Below are 21,146 nucleotides of genomic sequence, written 5' to 3' on the forward strand. Positions count from 1 at the left end.
TTGAACCTGGCTGTTCAGCCAGTTTTTAGTCCACTTAATTGTCATTTTATGTAGGCCATCAGTTGTCTATGAGGATGTCATGGGAGACAGGGTCAAAAGCCTTAGGATAAACAACATCCACTGCTCTTTCCTCATCCATCAGGTCAGTAATTTCATTGTAGAGGGCTGTCAAGTTGGTCACACATTTCTTCTTCAAAAATCCATGCTGACTACTCCCAATCACCTTCATCAACTTGGTGTTGCTGAAACTGTTTTGAAATACCACCTAAGTGTGTGTGTGTGCATGTGATGTTTATTCTAAGTGAACTAGATCAAAGAAAATAGATTAAGAAATGTTTATAAAAATACTGTTCTCTAAAGTTTTTAAAGTTTGTAGATTGTTGCACGCTTTGTTTTCTCCACAGAAAGATAAAGAGAAATTTAGAACATTATTTATCAATGAAATAAGATTATATTGAACACTAACATAAAATGTATTAATAAATATTACCACATTAGATACTATTTAAAAATAAATAATGCAAAAATATGACTCAAGAGACGTTGACAGAATTTCCCTCCAAGCACATTTCTAATGTAGCATCAGCAGGGAAGAAGGCCATCTGTCCATGTGTTTTTCTGTAAGGATATTCAAGCTTGTTTGGAAAACAACCAGACCCTCTCCTTGTAGAGGCTGGCAAATCTGTGATATAAAATGGAGTTGTTTAACAGATGGAAGGGTTTTATGCAATTCAAGAGACTTGAATAATGGGGAAGGCAACTGCCTTAGCAGTAAAATTCAGTCTATGCCCTGTCCTCATCAAATAATAATAATGGTAATAGTGCTTGATAGCTCTTTAAATGTTAATATGTACAGTAAACCCTAAGCTAAGGCAATATCAGCTGTTGCACTTACTTTTAAAGTTCTCGTAAGTATATTCTGAAATGCCAGGGAAGAATACAGATTGTTTTTCTTTCCTGCATTACTTTGGTACTTTCATTCCTTTTTTATTTCCTGAAATGTGTTCTTCTCCTAAAGACATTGAAAATTATGTGCATATATAGTACCTGTACTTAGCCTATTGAAACTTGAAGTTATATCAAGTATTGGTTTGAACTGTAAAACTGATCTAGAGAGCTTATGCAGTTTCTCTAAATACAGTGACCTTTTTAAATGCAAGAGGAAGTTTTCATCATTTGAGAATTTTACCATCAAGCTATTTATGGTAGAGGTATTCAACTTAACATCCATAGATTCTCTCACCTGATAGCCTCTTAGAGTTTATTACTTACAAATCTTTGAAGGTGTGTGTGCAAGAATGTTAAGTGTTGCTACTCACGTAACTAAGGTTGCTCTTCATAAAAAAATCTTCCAGATTTCAATTCTGATTCTATTTTGTTTTCCTATATTTGAAATTAGTTCTTTCAGAAATCGTGGCCTGTATTGATATTTTAACCCATATGTTATATTTTTGTTAGTTGGGAAAGAGCATAGTGGTTTGCCTAAGGGGTGTGGGAGAGAAACCAATGCAGAAGTTACTGGCTTAAGATCTGTGGTCTACATTATACTGACAGCCAGATTAATTAATTATTCTGATATGAAAATCTATGTATATAGCACTTTACCTTTTTTATGTCTTACTAAAGGGGGGAGACATTAATTTGGTAAATATCATTGGATTCAGGCATGCCTCAGACTGTTAAAAGAAATTACTTTCCCTCCTTAATAAGATGCACTGTTCTTGGGTATCCTTGGTGCTATGTGTTGTTGTGACATACAGGAAGAGACACTACATTATGTAACATTAAATTTTGGTCTCCAGATTATATAGAACTTCATAGTTTTACTATACCATGTACTGTGCCCAGGAGATGAGAGTAAACCAATTTAAAATGAAATCCTTGATAAAAGGAAGAGAAGCTACAATCTGCTGTTGTGGTTTCAGCTTCAGGACACTGTACAGCAAATTCAATTCAGCAACGATATTATAAATGCCAAAATTGTTTTGGGAATATCAGGGCCTAACAGGAGGTCTTACAAATTATAAGATAGGAGCAAATGGAAAAAACCCAAACCTGTAGCTAGTTATACTTCAGAGATTTCAGCACCAAGCATAATTCCAAGAACACCTTTATAAGAAGGAACAACCATAGATCAAAAAAGAACAAGGTTTTTCAGAAATTTAAATTTTAAGAAAATGGGATTTTTCAGATTATTATTTTTTTTTTAATTTCTCTGGAACAGTCTCACACTTGATCTAAAAAAAAAAAGTCTCTGGACTGCATATTAGAAATTCATAAAATTTCAGTTTATATATTTATTGCATAACCCAGAGAGAACCCAAAGAGCATTCAAATTATGGCATATACAAGATACATGAACATTAAACCTTCTTGAAATGTTTTTGACATACAAGGCAATAATGACTCAAGCTCAGAGATTCGAAAATTGACAGGACTGCCAATGTGGATTCAATGTACTTGTTAATACAATAGAAAGTAAGTTTGTGTACTTTAGGGAGTTTAGTCTTTTTGTTGCAGGAAGAGAAGTGAGGCAGGAGGATCAGGAGACAACATTTAAAATAAATTTCTCAACAGATCAACCATAGAGAAAATTACTTTCATTCTATAGCTGATATAAGAAATTGAATTGCCATATAATCTGTTGTTTAGGATAAAATGTCATGATTTAAAAATGTCAAATTTGAGTCCTAAATTAGACAATCCTGTGTGTTACAGATGTGAAATATGTGTATTGTTTCATTTCAGTAGATATAGAATGAAACAAGTTTTTGACAGCAAAACCAGATATGAATCATAGGAATTGAAGCATTCAGTATTTTTTTTGTGTTTTCTTTGTTGGACAGGTAAATATGTCTTACTCTTCCAAAAGATTATTACACTGGTAATGACACTTGGGTTTTTACACATCCAAAGTTTGTAACTTTAAAGAACAAACAGTCCCTTACAGCTGGCCTTGTGATAAAGCCTGGCTTTGTCTTGAGAAAGAATGCTTGGAAGCGATTTATTGACCAAAGTAATTTTCTACTAAATTGTGGCAATTAGAAAAATATATGAATTGTCATGATGCCATAAAATTTTGTCTCAAATTTTTGAAATCCATGCACAAGCAGGCATACAGAACAGCTGGAGCAATGGCAGCTGAAGGATGCTGGTCTGAAATACGATTCTTTATTATCTTACTCTCAGTAGTAAAAATATTTTAATAAATCCGAGACATTTCTGTGAACCCAGACACTCAGCAAAATGAAAACAGTTGTAAACAATTCTCAGTACTGCAGGAGTGAGGCAGGTTCCTTATACTTGACCATTATGTTTTACATGTATCCTTGGTTAGTTAGTGGCTGTACACATGGAAAAAAAGCTTGCCTCAGAGAGGTCCAAAGTGGTCCTATGGACTGTGTTGCATGGAAACTGTAAGAGCCTAAAAAACTGCCAGGATAGATGGACACTTTCATGTGCCCTTGTTGGAATGATTCTAAAAGGCAGTGTAGATCTGGCCAAAGAGGTTATGCCAGAAGGTGCCAGAAATCCTGGGATTTTTCTTGATTTCCTTTAAATTCATGTATCTGGGTGTACAGCCTTATCCACCCGGTCCTTTTGCTCAAATAGAAAGACGTCTGTGGTTTTAAACACAAATATGTATTCTCTCCCTGTTGTTGTCTGAAATTTCTAAACAGGCAAAAATATGGTCATTTGTTAATTTGCTAAACTGTTGGTCATTCACTGGATTAATATTTGGTTGCAGTTTTGCCTCTTTTGCTGTTTAAAATGGGTATGAATCCAGGTTTCTGCCCCAAATCTCTGTTTCACAGATTGGTTCCTAATGCTACAGCAGTATTCCCTGCTGATTTTTGTTTATTACTATTTGAAATAAACGTGTTTCTCTTAAACTCAGTAATGAACTAATAATGATACTGCCACTTTTCTGAATTAGTGATGAAGAAATTTCAAGTAATTTAAGGTTTTTGAGCAACAAAAGGTCTAGAACACATATCTGTGTTGAAAATCCCAGACTATTCCAAAAATCAGTTAATGGTACCGAAAAGGAGCCACACAGATCAGCAACCAGCTCAGCTTGACAAGTTCATTATCAGCAGTGTCAAAGCAGTAGGCTTTGGTTCTTTGATGCTACAGTGACAAAATGGAAAAGATTGCTTAGAAAAATACAGCTGTTTTTTCTATTTTGCTTTACCTTGTTTCTGAAAGTTCAGAAGATTCACGTTTTGCCATCTATCTTGTAAGTAGTTTTATATCAGAAGTACTTCCTCATTGTAGATGGCAGTGAAGTGTAGAAAGCACAGATAGATCATTGCTGCATAAAGATATTGAAAGGCCATTCTGTAGTTATCAGAGACCATCAGAAATATCCTGCACAGTGATCCCTGTGTAAACACAACATCACTGTACCTGAATCGGCATAATGAAAACTGTGATCTCTAGCACCAGTCCTCCTACAGTTGTTACTAGGTATTTACACCTATCAGAATTGCTGTGTAATACTAGGGCACAACATAGCCTCTGGTCAGTAAAACACTTTGTGAGATTTTTGTGACTGACTAATGTATGTGCCTTTATCCCTAAAATCAACAAAGCAAATCTAGTGCTTTTTCTTCCACTTTCAGAGATGATAAAATGTATTGCGATCTAATCTATGTCAAGGAACTGAATGAAAGCCTTAAGAAAACATTTTAAGTCACTAGCAATCTATCACTTTGTGACTGGACTTTTCATCCAAGCAATCTAAAATTGAAAATTAAATTAAACTTTAATAATCCATTGTAATTAACACTATGAAACTGATTACTTTCATTTTTCTGAAGGGGAAACTCAAAATTCATCACATTGTGCAGAACTTGATTTTACTTATAAATTCTCTGAGATTTCCATTGTACTTATCATTCTACTACAACACTTGAAGTTTTACCCCTAATTAAATCAAGTCCTCTGAGTTACGATTTTAGAAGAGCCTCCAGATATCAGGAATCGCTGGTAATACGGTAGAATTGAATGACTCCAAATAAATCTATATTAGTAAAAGAGTACTGGTAGACATATTATACAATACATTAGGGAAAAGGAGATATGAGACAATAAAAGTGAGAGGTATTTAACCTTAAAAGGAGAGTGTGGCAGTTGTGGCATCTTCTTACAAAGTTAAAACAAAACCTGAAATTGTTGATCCAAGATAATCGCACAGAAGAAAGTAAACTGTCTACATGGGTAAGATTTCAATCCTCTTCTGTGGAAATCTGTTTTAACATCACCTCAGATTAAGTCTTTTGCATTAATATCTAATAAAATCTGTGTTAGGTTCTGGCAACACAGAGAGTGAATTCTTTTGAGTGTAGCACCTCAGGTAGAAAACATGAAAGTGATGTCTGAAATGTGTAAGGCATGGGAAACCAAAAGCCTTCTGTGTGGAGAAAAAAAAAAAAAAGGGGGGGGGAGAAGAGTTACAACTTTGGAAATATGTGGATAGCATTTGAAAGTTGGTACTCTGTCTCTTTTGCAGTAAACTTCATCTGCTGTGTGATTCTGGCTTTTCCTTTTTTACCCTTACTTTTGGATAACATCTACTAAGTGTTGATACTGAGCTGGTGGTTCATTCACTTATTTAAATGCTGAATGAAGTAGAGAAAATCATCCTAGACAATGCATCATTTTTGGCTAAGGAGAAGGGGACTTCCATGACCATGAAGGACTTCACCTTGACAATGAAGTCCCTTGGCAAGATCCACGTCCACCTTGTGGGAGTTGGTAGCTTAGTCACTGGAAAGAAGGATTAAGGTGGTAAAAATTGTCAGGGTATTTGACATATTTACCCTTTTTTATGACCCCTGTGCAAAAAGTGCCAAATAGTATAAATCTTATGCTTCCTTTAGAGTCAAAATGCTGTCTGGGAAAAATTTGGAACCTGCCCTTGAAACATGTAGTGCAACTTTGCAGCTCAGCTTGTCAGGAGAAAAATCTGACAGGAATGTATTGTGGGACTCGGAGTGCTTCCCAGGCCTCGCGTTTTGGTCTTCTCCATTCTTAACTTCACACCAGTATGAAAGCCAGATGAACTGCATCTGTCCCTCCTTGCTCACCCTTTAGCAGTAGGAAATCCAGATGGCTGGGCTAGGGAAGAAGTGGCTGCTTTTAATGGTTCCTTGGAAAGGGAGCCAGGCCTATGAGGCACCTGCTTTAATTGTGTACACATGGCATAAAAAGTGTTCGTATTCCCAAAGGGATGCTGAGAGATGGCAAGATTAAAAGCTGTAACTCTGTCCCTCTGTTTGTTCAGGAAGTAGCTGGGACATTTAAAAGGAACATCATATCAAAGCAGCTGGAGAGAGAATTATGTGGGAGAGCTTTTAATTAATTTCTTTTTATTTTGACTGCTGGGAATTTGCTGTTTGGGCAACCTTTTGTTGGCAGGATGCTGTTTTGAAAATACAGCCTTCCTGGTTTTGAAATAAGATATTCATTACCTTTTATCAATATAGCATATGAAAAGAAATCTAGATAAAGTTAATGAAAATGAATGTCTCCTTCCTGATTTTGTGTCAAAATCAAACTGCTGTGGAACTATGTCACATATGACACAGCAGGAAAATTGTAGGTTTTGACAATCTCTGTTTCCCTCTATATAAACTATGACTAGTGTTCTTGTACCTCTACTGCTAGAATTCATTTTGTACAATTTATGAGACATGAAAATATGGATTATAGTGTAGGATATGGCTATGTTTTTTTCTTGCCTTATGCATTATTTTTAAAAAAAAAAAAAACTTTGCCTGAGCTTCTCTCGCAATAAGCTACTTGAATGCTGACTCAGGGTAGAATTGTTCCCAGCAAGAATTCTTCCTTTTCCCTCGGGATGGCTGACACTTCAGAAACACTGAACTAGAAAAAGCACACTGCTAAAATACAGTTTTATGATAGAACCTCAAAAGAAAAACTGACAGATGACTAGCATTCAAAGGCTGAGGTAGGACTATTTGCTGATGGCTGTGCAGGAAACAAGTTAGATTAAATGGAAGCTCAGGAAATTGGGAAATGCAACTGTGTTTCATCATAGCTTTTGCAATTATATTGGTTGAAAGAAAAATCCACTAACTAATATCAGCAAGATGAAGCAAAACTAATTCTGCTGTAGTTTTCCCAACATGTGATGCATAGTTCTATTTTTTAATAATTTTTATTACATATAGATAAATGCACTGCATTTCATAATTGTTAGCACACTTGCTGAAGTTCTTGAATGTGAGATATGGACAGAACACATTTTTTTCCAGGTATCAAGACCATATTGGAATATGTTGTGTAGATTTATTGCCAGGCTATAAAATGAACCAAAATAATTTTTAAGATATATGCATGATTAGGTATGTTTTCATTCAAAGGTCTCCTGGTGCAAGCTGATCCATCCATTATATCATATATCTATATGGAAGGATAGCTTCTATTGTTCATTGAAATGTTACCGCCATGAGTAAAAGATTAATAAATTCATAATATAATATAAATATAACATTTTCAGAGGATGAAAATAGAACAGCTCTTGTTATGTAAAAGTTACAGGTTAGCAGAAATACAGCTAAAATTGGCTGAAGTTTGTTTTCAGATTGACATTTAAGCAGAGAACATTTTCTTGTATTCTTGAAATAATGCTTTTAACTTTCCTCCCCCACTCCCATGGTACTGACAACAATATAAGAGCAAGGATGATTAAAAGAAAAAATATAAATACTAACATACATGTCAGCTAGGATTCTCTTTAAAGGAGTTACATTTTGCCAGTGATGGCAAACCAGTTTTTCCAAAGAGATGTTTTGTAATTTTTTTTTACAAGAAAGAAGATTTAACTGTAGAGTGAGAATCAGTTACAAAATTTGACTTTAAATGGCTTTCCACTTTATTGCCTGGCAATCTCATGTAGTCAGGGTGCTAACCATCTGCATAATCCCCCGTGGTAAAATGGATAAAGTAAAAACAAAAGAAATGTGCTTTTCAGGAAAGGAGTTATCATGCAGCTTGTTACCAATTAAGAGGCAGTTACAAATATATTAGAGTCCAAATGGGCTGAGTTTGACTCACAGGACAGTTTTTGTAAAGACTGTTTGGCAGTTTAGACAACCCAAAAATCTTTACAGTTCACTAGTTTAAGTGGGTGTTCTTTTGCACAAAATTGTATTATATAGGTCTATAAGGACTTAACCATAAATGTCAACCTGATATAAACCCACAGAATTATCAAAGGTTTAAATTAACATTTTATGTTGTTATCTGAAGGAAATCTGGAACTCTTAAAATCAATGCTTGTTGGTCTATGCTACTTTGAATACATACTATCTGAAGTTTTTTTGTTTTGTTTTTGCAGCTGCATAAAAAACTCAACCTCTAAAACATTTTCAGTACAATTTTTAAAGGTTTTTATTATCTTTAAGCTTCTGCGGACTACTTCAAGATTTATTATTATCTTTATGACACCTTCCTTTGAGTTTATTTTGTCCTTAAAATTCTTGAGACTTGTCCTTCCCATCAGTAACCAGTGTTAAAAAGAATCACTAAGCCAGTTCCCTACACCAAATATTCTGTGCCAGTCTGTTACAAACAAAGATGTTGTCTGAGGAGGCTTGGTGTAATTAGCTCTGAGAACCTAAACCAGCTGATACATTTGGTTGTTTGCTTGTTTGTTGTAGTGCTAAAAGCATCTTAACAAAATTATAACTGAGTATATGACAAAGTAGTAAATTCTTTTCATTGCCTTTTAGAATCAAATAGGAAGATACATTGATTCAATTACATTATGGAGTAGGAATTTTATTAATTTTAATATTCATTATAATGTGAATATATTTTGCTTAGTTCAATATCAGCTAAGTTCTTATGACATAGTTTCTTGCATTTATTTCAATTTTAGGATTGAGTTTAAGGAAAATTGTTTAAAGTCACATTGGTTTTTAATGAGCATAAAGCTCCAGAATTCTGGAAGGTCTGACAAGATTCAAGGAAGAAAGAAGTTATTAGACAGGTTTCTTTGGGTCCTGAAGAACTTTGTGAAAAAGTTCACTGTTAAATACTTTATTTTGTTATAATGTTGAATGTACAGCTTTTAGAGAACATTTAGACAACTTTGGCATTATTTTTATATATTCAAGCACTTCAACAGTTCTAAATCAAATACATCATTCTTTAGAGGAAGCATTCTGTGAGAAACACAAAGTCTATCTTTTGTTAATTACATTTGCTCAAAAGTCGGAGCTCAATTCACAACCCAGAACTTTTCACTGCCCTTTAGGATTGACCAGGGGGTTGGGGGTGGGTGGGAATTAGAGTCTAAAGTTTCACTGAAAATAACTAAGGTGCACAATAAGATTATAATGGAAACAAGTTTAATGGTTTTTACCGACAATTACTGTAATATGCTAATACAGAATTACTGGCAACTGTTTGATCACCCCTTTACATTTAGGAGTGCTTGACTAGTTGCCAGAAACACAACATAAAATATTAAAACCGCTATAATGCCAGTAATGAAGAAAAAAATACAGAAAGAATTCTTAATTTCTTGGTATGCCTTGTGCATTGTTTTCCTTATCCAGAAGTAGGAGAAGTACTCAAACGCTAAAGCTAGCCTGAATGAGATCTTTTTGGTGGTTTAACACTGTGGCTACTGAAATATAACCATTTTTAATTTCCCGTATTGCTCTATGATCTTGAATTTAAAAGAAATTCAGTCTTTAGAACTTTGCTGATTAATTCTGCAGGTTGCACAAGTGATCCAGGTCCATGGCATTTCTCATGCTGTTTTAATTTAAATGTCATCTGTGAAAAACTGCAAAGTCACGGAACTGTATTTGTTGTAGTCTCTGTCAGTGGAGGCAAGTTTTCTTCAATATTTTAATATCTGCAGTGGAAAAGTGTTTGGTATGGAAAAATTAGCCAGCTAAAAAGAAATAAATTCTGAATATCTAGAGAGTAGAAAAAAAGAAAAAAAAATCGTTAATTGTATCCTTTGGAAAAGATCTGTGTTATTAAAAGGTGGCAATTATCTACAAGTGCTAATTTGATGCTAGTGCTGTTCCCACTGGAAAATAACATGCTTCCCTGAAGGGGCATGTGCTGTCTCTTTCCCTGAACAACAATCCTCTCTACAGAATTTGATTTCTTCAATTTTGACCTTCAAAACAGGGCTGGTCATTTGTTTTAGTCTGTGATTGGCAAGTCCCAAACCAAATTTTCTACCAGAAAGGTAATTTATTGACCTACCAAGTCATGTCCTACAACAAAGTCAGGGATGAATATCTCCTTTCCAGAGATGATGGAACATGAGCAGAGGAGGCAGGAAACAAATTCTGAGCTCAGCTATTGGCCAAGTTTGTGTCATACTAGTGGTGAAGTTTCTAATTAAAGGTTTTGCAAGGTTAAAGAAAGGTACACAGCAGCAAAATCTTTTCAAGGACACTTTCTGGCTGTTAACATGTCAGAATTAAAGGTGAATGCCTCGTATGTGATGTTTGGGTTTTTTTAATGTTTAAATATTCTTCTACTTGTGTTCAAGTTAATATGATTTTTTTATTGATTCTTCGTAACTTACAGTGATAAAATATACATACTTCATTAAAAAAAAAAAAACCAACAAAAAAACAATCACATTAAATTCTTGAAGGGTTCTGCCTGGAAAGCAAAGACTATTCTGTCTTATTAGTTGTTTGCATACCTATTCAAAAATTGAGGAGACTGTACTGACTGGGTAGGTATGAGCTGTTTTAATTCCTTTTTATGTGAACGGTGTTTGTTAATAGAGGATTTTATTGCTGTCTGTCAATACAAGATAACCACACTTTCCTGCTTTGGGTGGGAAGAAAAGTTGCCAGCAGATGTTGTTTCCCCTTGGAAATTCAGAGCAGCCCTAATCATAGAATCAGGAATGGTGTTTAGTAGGGAAAGGAAGAAGTAGAAGAGATTTACAGGTGCAGTATCAGCAAGGGAAGCTTAATGACCAAGAAGAGAAAAGGATAAGTAATAATGAGACTTATCCTTTCTTATGAGAAGATAGGATACTTTTTGAACCCGAGTACTGTTGGTACTGAAAAAAAGACAGGGACTGACTGTGGGGGGTATGGAAAGGTATACATCATGGATCTATAATTAAAACAGAAGGGTTAAAAATTAACTTCTCCTATCTTAAGGCCAGAGTATGTAAAAAGTTATCTGACTCTTCTAGCTAGACAGCCAAAAATGAGTTTTCTCAATAATATCACAGATGTTACTTTCATGAAATAAATGCTGCAAAGACATTTTTGGGCTGAATTCCTGTGGTTAGCAGCTGATAAAATACATGCTGAGACCTTTGCCATAAATGTTGAAGTCCTGAGCCCTGCGCTATCATGATCAGGGTGTTTTCTGAAAATTTAAAGTATATTTTTCATTATAGGCATCACTAAAGATAATTGGATTATCTGTAATTCCTGTAATTGCCAGTCTTATTCTCATTCTTTTTGATGCCTTGATCAAAGCCTCATTGTACCTCATGCTAAACATACATGGAATTGATAGTGTTTGCATCAAGCAAGCACAATAATGAACCTTGAAAGCATCTAACAACTGATATAATAAGCAATGTGTACATGAAGGGGAAGGTTCAGTAAAGTAACAATAATAATATCCATTTATTTTCTGTAGAGTATTTCAGAGTTCATTTGAGATAGGTGTGCTTCCTGTTATTTCATACAGGAACAGTAGAAAGAACTAGCAATGCAGAAAGTTTTGCCAAGGTAATTGGTATCCAGCAGTGAATAATTCTTCTTGAAGAAAGGCTTATCAGGAAATATGAGTGTTGTAGAAACTAAGATAGCTACGTGAAGGAACAAAAAATACAGATAACAGTTTCTGATTTTTGCTGTTGAAGTTGCTGATACTACCAGTGGCATCATGTAATCGTATAAGTTGCCACCACTTAAACTTTCTTGTTAAATAATAAGTTTAATACTCACCTAAAATAAACTAACTAAACATATTTAAAATTAATGACTCTGCTTGCCTTAATTTTGTGTCTTGTATTTTTCTTTAACACTTTAATATGCAATGAATACTTTTGGATAGTTTTATTAATAGCAAGTCTTTCTTGGCTGTTTTGTCTGAACTATACTATTTATTCCAGATTTCTGCTACAATTTATGTATTTCTGAAAATTTATTTTATACCTTAAACTTCCTTTAGAACTTGTTTATCCTTCACCTTTAGAATTTGAAAAGATCTGTCCTAGATATCATAGTGAAATAAAAAATGGCAATGGAAATATTATTTCCATGTAGTTCTGTGTGGGATGCTTGCAAGGTGCCATAAAATTGAAATCCAGAACCTATTGATATACTGGAGAGTTCACATTTTTCAGAAATTTTATGTCAGATTTTCCATAAGATTAGGTAAAGACAACAGAATAATTTTATTTTGGGTATTTTTACATTTTATCATTTCTTCATTTATCAATATGTAAAACATACATATTTCTTGAGATGCATCAAGTGAACAGGGGTTGACATGCTTTTCTCTGTCATAGACATTTCAGGAACTAGGAATCTTATAAGAGATTTACATATATCCAGGTTATCAGATCACTAACTATAGCATGTTGTTTCGTTTTGGGTTTTTTTTCTGTCAGAGAGTGAGTCCAAAATAAGTGTCATTCAAAGCCTGTAGATAAGTGGTCCCTCAATAGGTAGTGGTGGGAAATTATTTTAAAATGTGTGACTATACTTTGATTTGTATAACTTTACCCTGTAACATTTTCAACAACTTCCTGAACTTAATTGCTATTATATTTCAAGTTTTAGCACTTTAAGTTAAAAAGGCATGAGAAACACAGCCTTGTTTCACTGTAATGGTATATCACGGTTGACAACTGCACACAAACAGGAACGGAAAGACTGCTTTCCAAAATTTAAAATAGCATAATGGTCTGCTAGATTACTGTTGAGTTTGACTGTAATGGCAAAAATCCATTCAATAACCGATAATCCCACACTGCAAAAAATGGTGGTTTGAAAGGAGTGAAGTACAGTGATTCTACCCTTAATGTTTTGGGTTCAGATTTTAAGGCTTGCATTGGTTTTCTACATTTGTCCTAATTAAATTTTTCTGGGGGCTTTGCAGCTCAGTAATATACAATTTTACTTGATGTGTCACAAGCTTAATGACTAAGGGGTGCATTTCAGGCATTTAACAAGCTTCCACCAAGCACATTTGTAGTGTTATTTTACTTTTAGTTGTGATGTTTATATCTAAAGTCCATTTGAAAATTTGTTTGTTTAAAGTAATTCCACAAAGGTAGCATCTTTTGTCTGCTATTTAAATATCTGTTTTATCACTAAGTTTTTCTATGCATAACCAAATTCTGCCATAATAAAAAAGTCACGACACATTATATGAGGAAGCAAAACAAAGAGGTTGTTTCTATCTGAAGGTTATAGCCATGATCACTGGGCAACTTTACCAGTTCATGTGGCTCTCCAGAGTGCTGTGTATCGTTCTCGTTGGCTATACTGATATTACTCTGGTAGGTATGACTATGTTTGGGTTCAGATTTGCTGTGTATGAAGCTGGATGATATCTCTGATTACCTTTAGCATATAAAGCGGCTCACATGGAAACAGAGCAGAGGCTGGGAACTGACTGAGATAACATCCTTTAATGATCAAGAATTGTCTAAAAGTGTGTTTCTGGAATCTTGTCAATACCTCAAGTATGATATTTCTTTCAGTATCAGCTAGGGTCCATTTTTTTCCCCCAAGCTATTTACTTCTGCTTTGCTTACCGATCTTCCACAGTTTTTCATTTCTTTGGTGAGTCAACTAAGTGAGCTACAATTTGCTCCTTGATTTGGAAGAACAGAGTTTGTATCTCACAAATGTGGTCTACATCAATATTTGGGGCATTTTTACTAAATCTTTTTTGACATAAGGTCAAATCTGCTACTCATTTTACCAGTGTGTTATATAAAAACATTGATTAATTCTTTTTTTTTCTCTTGAGTTTGATGATAACAAGTCTTACCATGGATGAATGAAATGCATTGACCTGATAGTTTATGGAATATTTTTCCAAACCTCCCTAATGTGTAAAATTGGTGTGAAAAAAAAAAAAAATGTTTAGTAACCTTTGGTCAAACTTTTAAGGTATTTGGGATGTTTTCTTAAAGCAAAAGTCCAAAGATGTTTATTGTGATTTTCCAATCAGTTTGCTGTTTCTGAGTGTAATTATTAGGGATTAAATTGTGACTCTTAGGTTAGAATGGACAATTGGGGAGAACAAAGAACACTGAAATCTAATGTTAAATTTTATTTTTGGAATCCAGGAATATAGAAAATAAGTGAAGTATCTAATGTAATTGGATCAATACTTGTATTAACTCTTCACATCTTGGAATTGTCCAGGAATAATTTAGACAATAAATTATTCACTTCTCCCTATTTGAAGGACCCTGATCTTGGGGACTGTACTGTCCTAACACCTTGAGAAGATTCTTGGGAATGTTCTTGAGAATATTCTTGGAAATACTGAATATTGGTAAATATTGGCAAATAAGAATATTGAAAATATTCTTGGAAATATTCTGATGAAGAATATTTCATTAAATTGTATTTTAACAGTCCCAAGCCCCTAGAAGCTTCCAACAGTTTTAACAGAGACTTCAATCTCTTTAAGTACTCAGGAGCTCAGCAACTGCAGGTATTTTGTAGCTTGCTCTTTTCCAAATCTATCCTTATTCCAGTTCTTCATGTTTGTTTAGTGCTAATAATAAAGTTAAAGATATGAAATTTGGGTCAGAGACTCCTAGCTTTACGGGTGTGTGGGTTTTTTAGTCCCTGGAGCTTTTTCTTCCACCTCCATTATTACCTCTCCATTTGCAAGGAAGGTTGCTAAGAAACATGCTGATGATCTGGTTCTGAACAATGGGTTAACAGCTAAGGAATGCTCTCTCCATCTCATTACAGCTTCTTTGCTCTGCTTTGTATGCATCTTGACTGACACTGTGTTCTTCATATTTTCCTTCCAAACTTTTTGCACTTAATTCCTCCAAGGCAGTCTTCATGCTTGTTATCCCTCATTTGCCTGAGCTGCAGTTGTCCATGTAGTAGTAGTATTAGTACAAAACTACTCAGTTGCTCTGACTCCTTTGAGCTACTGGAATAACTAAAGGGCTGAATATTTTCTGTCTCTATCATGGTGTGGTCAAATAACTCATGCAGTGTTGGTGCTTCTGTCTGGGTCATTGACCAGACACAGCTGATCAGCTTGTTCATTGTCACTCACGGTACGCGCCTCTAAAGCAGTAAACTGTGGTGCTATGCAGCAGTGGGGAAATGTTCCCTGCCTTTCTTAAAGCCTTGCAATGCACAACCACTGTGTGGTTGGAAATGAGGAATGCCATGATGAGTTTCTCAGCAAACTGAAGTCAAATACAGATATTTTTAAAAATTATTTTATGTATTTTTTTTAATGCATAAGTACCTTAGAAATAAAATGGTCATTCCAAGTCACTAGTTCATGAAGGTAGGTTTGTTAAAATAGCCCAGTAAGGAAATGTTCTGCCGTAACTATATTAGCTGCCCATGCTGGCGATAGGCTAGAATAATACAGTAGTATATAACCTTACATCCTCTCAGAAACTCTCAACAGAAAGAGCTGGCAGATCTAGAATGCTGCCTAATTATTGCGTTACTTTTTGCGTCTATATGACACTGTGTGGAGGTCCAGAAACCTGATGTGGTGTGCTTGCCCGAGCACAGGAATCAAATCATAAGAAAGCTAGTACTTGCACGCTAAGTATATATATTATACGTATGGTATAATATATATGGTATATATATTGCTATTATTACTAAGAAGTGTCAAAGTGGGTAATGTTATCATAATTAACTGTGTTATGAGCATAAGTCTGGGATTATATTAAATTATACAGTTTACCATTTTATCTAAACCAATGTTGTATTGAGCTAACTGGAGTTAAATTGCTCCACTTTAACTGTTTCTAATTTAAAGAGTGCATTTTGGAAATGATTTTCAAAACTGAGCTAATTAGCTGGGATTGCCTGTTTGAATGTTGTACAAAAACATTAAATTTGTCCAAAATATGTTAAAAATAATTGAACCATCTGTAAAAAATAAGAGTTTTTCTATGATTGCTCATGCAGAATATTTAACAAAGTAACTTTATAACGCAATCTATCAGTCTTTCATATACTTACAGTAATTTGCTCACCTAATTCTAAAAATAAAAGTTAATACTTATTAGCACTGCACTGTGATCCTTACTTTAAAAAAAAAACAAAAACCAAAACCCAAAGAACACAACAAACCCAAGACAAAACAAAAACCCCCAAACCACAGACACTTTTTTTGCCCCCCAAATTTCCATTGTATTTATAACTGGATTCAGATTCAAGAAAGCTTTTTGAAAATATCTCCTAAATTTATTTGTTTATTTTTCCCTTTATGAATCCCAGCTGCAAACCTGTTTCAAATAAGAAGTGACTATAGTAACATCATGTTCATCTGGTTTGCCTTTAATACACTATGGAAATCTTGAGGTTGTAACATTTTGGGACTTGGGACTTATAACAGGAGTTATCTTATACAGTAAGTATCATGAGCCTCAGCTAGTTCTTAAGGTCCTCATGTCTGTCAGGGAGCCGCAAGGGCTGACTGCTTCCTAAGGGATGGGGGGAGCCAAGCAGGACAACCCTGCCAGGGGGGTTTCAAATGGAGCTGGACTGAAATGGCCCCACCCCAGAGGTGGGGAAGGCCCTGGGAAAGCTGGTCAGGGCCGGCAAAGGTTGGTGGTGCCCTCATGGCCCTGAGAGAATTCTGTACCATATTTTACTTGTTAGCTTATTGCTGTTATTAAAAGCTCTGTGTAACTTTAAGAATGTTCTTACTATGTTGCTTTTCGTTATCTACAGTATAGTTTTTGATTTGGCATCAAAAATAATTTCTGAAGACCACATTTACATGGCAATGCAGAAATAGAAAGTTCAAGTGTTCTGTGAATGAGAAGGTATATGTATAGCCTACTATCATTCATAGCAATTATATGTTTTTTTAAAGAAATTATTAATGAATTAGTAACATCAAAGTGATTTCTATGTCAGTGTCATGCATCTGATATAAAGAATTATACTTCAGTACAGCATTTAAATCAGGAGAAATTATATTTGAAGTGAAAAGTTCTTACTCTTATACATGTGATTCATTAAGTATGGGGGAAAACCAGAGAAAATTGTGTTCCCCAAATAAAATCTTTTGCCACAGATGTATTCTTTTAAAAGTTTTAACTTAAAAAAAAAGACCTTTGCAAGACATGAAATTCAGCATTTTATTTTTCACAGCTGAAAAATGTTCCCTATTAAGATGAGTTCAGAAATCATTTCCAGAAAAAATGAATCACACTTAATCTCACTATTTGAACTTCTTTGTTCTTTTGGGTGTGTGTTTTTTTGTTTTTTTGTTTTGTTTTTTTTTTTTAATGCGTTTGCAAAGCAAGCTTTTCATTGTCCTCTAAATGGACCAGTATAGCTGAAAGCAAGCAGCTTCCCACTAAGGAACTGGCTGCCCATGAAAAAACTGGTGTGCATGAAAAATACTTACAAAATAATCACATGAACAGTATGACTTGTTCCACTTAAAGGTTTTTCACTGACTTTGCATTACATGTGAAACTATTCCTGTGATACTTAACAAATACAAGTAATCTCAGAGCAAATTTATATAGCACGTTAACTGCTGTGCTTAATTCATCACACATTCTTGCAGTTCAGGTTAGAATTATAAGGAGTGGGAAAGAAGCCATGATTGCACATATTCTATGCAAAATCAAGGAACAGGGGAGCGAGGTCTGAATTTCCCTGAGAGAAAGGTGGAGCAAAAAGGTCAGCTCTCCACTTAGAATTGTTTTGTATGTGCTTTTTATGGAGGAATATTTCACAATATAGATTTCAGACTGTAGTACTGGGTTTTAGGCACTACTTTGCTCCAAGACCAAATGATACTGGTAATCCAGAAGTGGTCCAAGTTTCCTGTATCTCAGGAAACTCCCTGTTCAAGTACTGTCAAGTACTGCAATTCAGGCGGCAAGAACAGCTTCTGCACTGAGGGAGCAGGGGCTGCAAGTATGGCATGGCCTTTTCCAGGGGTAGAAAGTTTGGGATGAGCAAGAGAGATCTGCCTTTAATTTCTTTTTCTCAAGCACTCAAATTAACTCAGTGTCAAGAAATAACATCAGGTGATGAAGAACAACTTAAAGGATGTTCCTTAGAGTTGCTAATGATAACTTTTACACTGCTTGTACGTAATTATATAATAAATATGGAGCATACCTGTTCCTGGTATTCATAACATTGAGCCACAGAAATACATGGAACTTATTTTATAGCACTGCATTATTTTATTATGTGTAAGGGAAAAATAGTGCTAAGGGAAAATGTTCTTTGTCTTCACCTCTAAATGGAAAATCTGATATACAGCTGTATAATGTCAGCAACAAAAGTAATAGATTTTTGTCCTCTTGTTATGTGTGGACTTTTGTCAGGTATAACTTAAAGCCTTTTTCATTAAGTAAATATACAAAAATTATTTACTAATATACCAGTCTGCTTTTTTCTATATTTTATCAGCTGTCAGGTGACATTAGCCTAGAAAATTATATCAAGATAGTAACTATGCCTGTTCCTCTGCTTGCCTGACTTCAGAACAAATCTTTTATACTTCCAAATACTTCCACGGTATTCAGAGAGCTTAATCATCCTTTCCCCCCCGGCCCCTTCTCCTTGATTCATCAAAAGATTTTTCTTTTAATTTCCAATTTCCAGGAAAACAGTGAGATGACATAATCCACAACACATTTTACATTCAGATGTCAGAAGGGAGATAGAAGTATCAAGTTTATTAAATTGCAAGCTGAATTTCACATCAAAAAAGTAGATCTGGTGATCCAGACAGAAAATTACCAACTTTTTATGATGTAGATAGATTTGTTAATCATATGACTAACACTCATCTCACTTGATACTCATCTTACAGATCTATAATTCCACCGATTTCAGTGTTCTCAGAGTTGTTAGCTCCTCTGAGTAGACTACCTTTCAGTACCTTGAACCTCTGTCTTTAGGCACTTTCTGTGGACAACAGAGGTGCAGGTAAACAGTGTAGATAAAATGCTGGACTGCTTAGTTTGATCGGAGTTTTGCCACTGACCTTTCTTTGGTCCAGAATTTAAGCTTGCAGCTCTATATTTGACATTCAGGAAGTAAGGAATATAGATTTAAGTTCTTAACTTCATTCTTCTTTTGAATAAGACAAGGAAGAGAGAAGAAAGAAGTCTTGGTTCACCTAATCTTTCATTATCCTCTACTTGAGAATTTGGTACTGAAGGTCTTAATTCACAATTAGAGCCTGAGCACAAGAAACCCGAGAGGCAGATGTTAGCCTGTGAATCTCATTAAATATTTTCCTAAGATGAAAGGAAAGAAATTTCAGGTCAAGCTATGAACAGTGTTAGGAAGTATAACTTACCAAACCCTTGGATATGCAGGAAAAATTAGGTATGGCAGTATCCTTCCTTGCTAAGAGTGAGCTTATTCTTATTGAGAAGACTTTTCTCCAAATATTGTCTAAGCAAAAGTGAAAAGAGCTCCTTAAATACACACTTTGGCCATGCAGCTGTCTATCAGGACAACCTCCTTTCCCAGAGCAGCAGTTGCCTGGACTAATGATCTTCAAAGGACCATAAGGGAAGTGGAAATCAAATCAAGTGTTGAGAAAAAGGTCCTTAGCAGCTGCTTTTGTTGCCAGAAGCTCCCTTGATTGCATCACATGTTTAACTTAAACCAGTCACATTGAACACAATGTCTCACTGATAATTACAGCTTTTTATCTAGAAAGCTGATGGACAAGCCAAATAGTGACTTTCATCTGCAGGATTCCATGATGCAGAGATAATTGGCATGATGTTAGAGAGGTCATTGCATGGTCCAGTGAGAGATGAAACACACCTGAACTCTTAGAAATTAGTTTAGAACAATTTCAGACTTCCTAGGGAACTGAGCATCATTTACAGATAATAATCACAGCAAAAACAACTGAGAAGAGTGGGGTTTTTTTCAGAGGAAAGTCCTGGATTCAAAGGAAAAGATTGCAAGGTATAGTGCAAATTTAACACTTCATTCAGGTAAAAATAAATTTTCATATATGGCTCCTTAACTCCTTTCTTCCTCTTCTTAAAACAGTTTCAAGAACAGGAAGAACCAATATATTGACACACACATACACATACAATAAAGTCTATCTAAACTATATGCTTAATTCAGGATCGACCAATAATGAATGCCCAAGGAAGAATATAAGAATAAAACCCAAGGAAGAATATAAGAATAAAATTATTATATAATAATAATAGCTTTCCTTAGTTATTCCTACCTAAGGTGCTTCCCGAGCTGTTTCTGTGAGGTGTCTTACCCGTGTTGGATAAACTTATCTAAGCATAGATACCGGCTAGCAAACTGCCAGAAGCATTAATGTACCCATGGTCTCACTGCAAGCTTCAGGGGAAGAACAGCATGCTATCAGGTGATTCCAGGAAGGAAAGTGCCTCTCTGCAGCAGCCGCCAGCATCCTAATTTTTCCTTCTCTCTCACGCTTACCCCCCACCCCAATAAAAGCATGATCAGTAAGATTTTTTTTATTTTTTTTTTTTGGCTGCGTTTCTCATGGCTCTCTGCTGAAGCTTTAATCCTTTCTCACACATCTGTCCTTCCCCTGGAGGAGTGGATATGGCTCCTCATTCTTCAAGAAGCAAAGTTCAATTCTGTCTTCATTTGTGAGGTTCCTTAAGCTGGCTTCAGACATGAGGTATTCTGTATGTATACATTCCTCAAAAGCCTTAACTTACCAGGATGCTGAGAGCAATGCCATGCTGCAAACTGACTCAGAAAATCTTAAGACCATAATTAACATCACACAGTATTTGTCGTCTTGCTAAATGAGCTTGATCACCAATAAGTATGTGTCAGGTGTCCTTGGTGGTGGGTCAGGGTTGTCTGTTATATGACCTCACCTTCCAGTACTCTTTTTCTTTGCTTTCTGAGAATAATTATAAC

General features: G+C 35.1%; 1 protein-coding gene across 2 annotated transcripts in view; it reads left to right on the plus strand.

Moving 5' to 3' along the window:
• Positions 1 to 21,146, plus strand: part of SGCZ (sarcoglycan zeta) — a 222,905-nt gene that overhangs the window by 123,610 nt on the left and 78,149 nt on the right. The gene's annotated exons all lie outside the window — the stretch shown is intronic.

This window comes from Falco rusticolus, chromosome 1 (assembly GCF_015220075.1).
Source record: "Falco rusticolus isolate bFalRus1 chromosome 1, bFalRus1.pri, whole genome shotgun sequence".
NCBI lineage: Eukaryota > Metazoa > Chordata > Aves > Falconiformes > Falconidae > Falco > Falco rusticolus.